We start from the raw sequence: 6224 nt of genomic DNA, 5'->3' as shown, positions 1-6224 counted from the left end.
GCCTTTTGCGGGTTGGAGAGGTAGGGGCTGGCAGCAGGAGACTCCTGACCCCACCGTGGGGTTCTGGCGTCCATAGTGGGGAGTGAAGGGCCCAGAGGTGGTTAACAGGCCTGCCATCAGTACAACCTCCTGCCTGTTTGTGTGCACACAACATTAGGCAAGCCTGGCAGTTCCAAAGTTATGATGAAATGATTTTCAAATGATTGTCTCTAGGAATTGTGTGACAGATTACATGTATGTTTTAATGATTTGCAAACTGGGGCAGGGAAAATAAAACCACAAATGCATAGAACAGTCCTACAGGGCTATTTTTGGGCAGGAACGCACAGGAACGGAGTTCCTGGAGTTCCGGCGAGTTGGCCACACCCACTACAGCCAAAACCTCTGCATGCGTGGCTACAAAGGGAAGGCCTGGAGAGCGACCCCCGGCGACTCCTAGGTGGGTGGGCCAGGGGGCCCCTGGAAGGATCAGGGAGGCATTTAAATGCCTCCCCGTGCCTTCCCTGGCCTGTCCAAGGGCCGGCTTGCCGTGGCTCCTCGCAGCCATGGGGCGCCCAGGCAAGCCAAGGGAAGGCATTTTAAACTGCCTTCCCTTCCCTTCCCTTCAAGGGAGGGCTTGCCCGGGCTCCCCACAGCCACAGGGCACCTAGGCAAGCCAAGGGAAGGCATGGGGTGTGGCCTAATATGCTAATAAACTGCAATGTCAGGGTGTGGCCCAATATGCTAATGTGTTTCTGTTGTTGGGTGTGGCCTATTATGCTAATGAGTTCCTGCTGGGCTTTTTCTACAAAAAAGCCCTGTCAATCCATATTTAAAAATCAAGGCATGAATTCATCCGATTGGCTGTGTTAGGCAAATCAAAAAATTAGTATTTCATGTCTCCTCTCATGTGGTGGTCAGGACACTGTAATCACTAACCTGATATGGCAATAACAAGTAATGCAAGTTAGGTAACAGGGAGTGACAATGTAACTCGGGTGCCTCAGTAATCTGCATGGAAGGGGCCCCTAACGTGGGTGCCTGACACCTGCCAGTTGTTTTGACAAAGTGGGTGGGCACAGTGGGGCTTTCCCCCAGCATGGCTTCCTATTGGCTGTGCAGATTTTTTTAAATTGTTTTTTGGCAGCAGATTGAAAGTAAGCGGTGTATGCAAGAATATAGTTTAAAACAATATGTTCATTTTAAAAGGCATCCTGTTCAACAGAACATCTGCCTGAAATGTTGAAGACTGACTGGTAGCTTTATGCAGAACCTCACTCCCTGCCATTATGCAGTTGGCTGCTCCTGCTGCAGCCATTTTGTGGCTGGCAGCACTTTTATGCTTGGCTCCACCTCCTGTGGTGGCCATTTTGTGGTTATGCCCACCACCCTGTGTCAGAATTCCAAATATGCCTGCCGGTTCCAAAAGGTTGGGAACTCTTGATTTAGGCATTGAAATTGTTTCTGGAAAATTTCTCGGTGTTGTTGAAGTAAGGCAACTTAGCATGCCTGGACGATGGTGGGGAGGGGCTAATTTGCTCTAGATGTGTTTATCTGTTATCTCAATTAATGAGATGCCTCTCTTTGTCTAACCTGGAGGCTTCTCTCTGACTGCTCCTTCTCTTCTTGTGTGTTTTGTGTTCTCTCTCCCTCCTTGGGGATCTCCAACACACAGGATGCATGTAGAAGCGATGCCATCTGACTTGTACACACGATGCCGGATCAGCTGGCCACTTGTAATAGGGAATAGTATTCTTTAGATTAGGCTTCTATGATTTCTGTCTCCTTTTCCACTGCAACAAGGATGTGAATTGAATCTACTTCAATAAATGTAAGTTTTACCTTTTTGCAATACTCCTGTTTAGAGTTTATTTACTGCACTCGATACCACACTTCTATGACTGTGCAGTTTTATATATTAACTAACACATATATCCTAGACCAAATTCATTTTCCCCCCAAGAAAACACCCCTGTCGCTCCCTCCCCTGTTTTATCATTGTCATCCTGTGAGATAGGTTGGACAGTGAAAGAGTTATGGGCCCACCCCAGTGAAAGAGTGGTTGAGTGGGAACTTGAGCGTGAGTCTTGCAGATCCTAGTCCAACATTCTTTCTCACTACACTGGGATGGCTCTCATATACTTTACTGATTGACACTACAGAATTAAAATACAATACGCCAGACATTCGTAACATGGGCTGGCTGGTGTTGATATAGTGGAAAGTCATCACACTGATTCTTTGATCTGGAAACGGCTCAATCACCAGTTGGCTGGAAGGAATAACAACAACAATAATAACCCAGAAGCAGCTGTCACCTGGGCAGTGACCAGTCCTGAAACTGCGATTACAGTGGGGGAAGAAGAAACGTTTTAGCTGTCCGGCAGTACTATTTTTGAACAAAAATGTTTGCATGTGAATATTTGGTACAGCCATATGTAGTCACAACAGGTGGTATTTCTTCATATAACGTAAAACCAGAGAACCATGGAAGGAATTTATGGCCCACTATTCAACCCAGTTTCATGCAGCAGAATTTTGGATCCACTATCTGGTTTTGCTTTTCAGAGGGCCCACACGTAAAAGGCAGTTAAGCCAAGGAGGTGATTTGAAATGTTCCCAGAAGCTATTTATAATAAAAATCACTGGTGAGGACTGAAGAGACCTCATATGGGAGGGTTGAGACTTCTAGGTAAGCTTGAACTGTAGCCCATGCCCTGCTTTGAAGAGAAAGATGGTGGATGGGAAGAAATAGATCATACCAAATCAGGAAGAATTATTTCTTGTCTCACAGTATCATGGTTGTGTCCCTGTATAGCTACAAGGTATAGATAGGGACTCTGGGCCAAGTGATTCTCTGTCATCTTGGTGCTTGGGGGGGGGGTCAACAGTGGGAGGGCTTCTAATGTCCTGGCCCCACTGGTGGACCTCCTGATGGCACCTGGTATTTCTGGCCACTGTATGACACAGAGTGTTGGACTGGATGGGCCTTTGGCCTGATCCAACATTGGCATCTCTTATGTTCTTATGTATCTCCCCAATTCCTTGCTGTCTTCTCGAAAGTCTAGTTGGTTTCCAAAGTTTGCAAAAAAAATATTTGCAACCTGTGCCATGCACAGAATTTCCAAGAAAGTGGGAGAAGGTGAAAAAGAGTACATTGTGTGGGATTCCTGGCTGTACAAAATTATGACAGCCAAGCCTGAGAGAGACAAATGATGGGCTCAGGAGAAGTGATGTCACACGAGCATTATCCAGTAAGGTCTTTGCACCACCAACATCCCCACAGCAACTGTTGCCACAACTGCTGGCCTCAAATTGCTGTTCTCTGCCAACCACAGAAAAATGCTGCAAACCAAGAACTGGACACCAATGTCAGCTTTGTGTGAGATTATGCAGTCTGTATGTTCTCCCAATGAGACTGCATGTTCTTCCAATGAGAAAAATAGCTACTGTGCCTATTAAATAGGTACAGTTGGATAAATCAAGGCATACTTATCTGTATGTGAAAGTGCAGCCTGTTACCAGCAATCGCCAAATCAACATTCCCTCTGAAACATGTAGAGCTATTCCTGGCTTTTGAATGTAGAAACAGGTGTTTGTTTCACATTGCACAAGAAAGGAAGTGCTTTTTTAGGTTAAATGGCTGATGCAATCCTGAAGCTATTTACAAACCTGCAAGGTGTACTGCAGTGACCTTTCCTCCCTTCACTATGCTGTAAAACATACACACACGTGTTTGTTTACTGCGGCATAACATACTTGTGGATTTAGGAATAGATCATATGTGCCCCCCTTAGAATGGTATCTGAAAACAAAAGCCTGGGGTAATAAACTGATTATTTCCACAGAGCATGAGGCACTCCTCCCCCTCTGTGTTGTATTCTAATTACAATTTCCCATTTGCTAGTATTAGTTTTGGCCTTTATGTATCCTGGAGAGCCAATCCTTGAAGAAGGCTCCTATCCCATGGCTAGAATTTTGGTCAATGCAGACTCTGTAAGAGGCAGTGTTTCAGCATTACTGTCTTACAGTTTGGAGAAAGCCCAGGCTTAGTAAAACAAAGGATTTGCAATGTAGATTACCAATGTGGAGGAGGAGATTGGGTTTATACCCTGCCTTTCACTTTTGGAGTCTCAGAGCGGCTTACAAACTCCATTCCCTTCCCCTCCTCAGAACAGACACCCTGTGAGGTAGGGCCGGTCCACCCACTAGGCAAATTAGACTTTTGCCTAGGGCGGCCCCTGGAGGTGGGTGCTGAACTGCCATGCCGGGCCCCCCCGCCCCCACCAAAAGCCCTGCTCACAACTTGCATCGCATATCCATGCTGCCCTGCGCTGTGCACCCATCGCCGCCATCCAGATCCAGGGGCACTCCCACCCGCCCCATCAGGTGCAGCGCGGGGAGGAAAGAAACAACCTATGCCCCAGTCCCACCCCTGCCAAAAGCCCTGCTCACAACTCGCGTGCGCGTGCCCATTGCTGTCTTGCGTGCGCCCCTCGCCGCCCTCTGAGCCAGCCAGTTCGAGCAAGTCACAACGCTGATTCCCTCGCAGTTGCAGCAGCCCGCCCCAGCCACTAGCCAGCCCACAGGGAAGGTAAGTGCTGCTGATGAGCCATGGGGCTGAGAGACCTCTGAGAGAACTGTCCTTGAGAGAACAGCTCTGACGGAACTATGGCTTGCCCAAGGTCATCCAGCAGCTGCAAGTGGAGGAGTGGGGGATGTGATGCCTGCGGGCACTGTGGTGCCTGCAGATACCTTTCCTGGTGCCCACCAAGTATTTTTAGAAAGTGGGTAGGGCCTGGTGGAGCTTTTGCCCAGCAAGGCTTCTGAGAGTTTGTTGGAGAGCTGACTGGCTACACAGACTTTTGAAAACATCACTTTGGCAAAAGCTGCCATCACACCACAAGGATCCTCATGGCACTGTGGTGCCTGCAGATACCTTTCCTGGTGAATGGCTACACAGACCTTTGAAAACATCACTTTGGCAAAAGCCGCCATCACACCACAAGGATCCTCATGGCGTGACTGAAGGTAAGCTATGGCAGCCATTTTGTGGCTCTGCTCACCACCCTGTGTCAGAATTCCAAAGGTACCCACAGGCTCAAAAAGGTTGGGGCCCCCTGCTGTAGCATATAGACCTTGTTCACCATTAATTTCCCAATACTTTAGAAACATACAGACTATTTAAGTCAGGGGTCCCTAACCTTCTCATGCCTGCAAGCACCTTTGGAATTTTGATACAGAGTGGTGGGTGCAGCTACAAAATGGCTGCCACAGGAGGCGGAGCCAACCACAAAATGTCAGGGAGTGAGGTTATGGTGGAAAGTGCCATCAAGTCGCTTACGGTGATCCCAATGCCAGTAAGCTCCACAGTGGCTAAGAGAAGACTAGGTCTGAGCAAGATGGAGCCGCAAGGCGAATAGCAATGCCGGACTTCCTTGGTGGTTTCCCATCCAGCTACTAACCAGGACGAACCTTGCACAGCTTCTGAGATCTAATGAGACTGGGCTAGCCTGGGCAACCCAAGTCAGGGTAACGAGGTTGTGCATAAATTAAATAGTAACATCAGCATTTCAGGCAGATGCTCTGGGTAGAGGAACAGAATGTTTGAAATGTTTTGTTGCGTACACACAACGTATCTTCGACAACACAGTGAAGATCCTTGTGCTGTGGTGGCAGCTTCTGCCAAAGCAACTTTGAAACAATTTGCAATGTGAGTAAGCTCTCCAGGGGTCAAGGGAAGACGAGGTCTGAGCAAGACGGGGCTGCTCCTCCCTCGTCCCTTGCTATCCTCTCTCCTAAATAAGACATCAGGTTGTTTTAATGTTCAGTCTTTTAGTATCCTTTTGCAACTTTAAAGGATTGTTGTTAGCTGCTCTGAGATGGTATTTGCCCGGAAGAAGCAAGATACAGATTCTCAACAGAAAACAGATGATTGCAAAGTATCCAATTCAGACTTTGTTAGCAAACAGTGTATGTGGCTATGATGATGGTAAATAGACCACAGGCTAAATCTAGTCTAGATTAGTTTGAAACAAATTCATCCCACTTCCCTTTTTCTCTTACCACATGCACTTTCCGTATGTATAATATCCTTTTAGAAATTAACCCATTTTACAGCCGATGTACATTGACGCTCCTCCACCATGCACAGATGGACTTTTCGTACATATAAAGAAGAGAAAGTAGATATATCGAGACATCCTCTTTCGTGCGGGAGTAAACTTGCTCAGTCTTAAGGTGCC

Source organism: Gekko japonicus, unplaced genomic scaffold (assembly GCF_001447785.1).
Source record: "Gekko japonicus isolate JY-2015 unplaced genomic scaffold, Gekko_japonicus_V1.1 scaffold674, whole genome shotgun sequence".
Lineage (NCBI taxonomy): Eukaryota > Metazoa > Chordata > Lepidosauria > Squamata > Gekkonidae > Gekko > Gekko japonicus.
The sequence above is the reverse complement of the archived record's forward strand: the minus strand, read 5'-3'. Positions refer to the sequence as shown.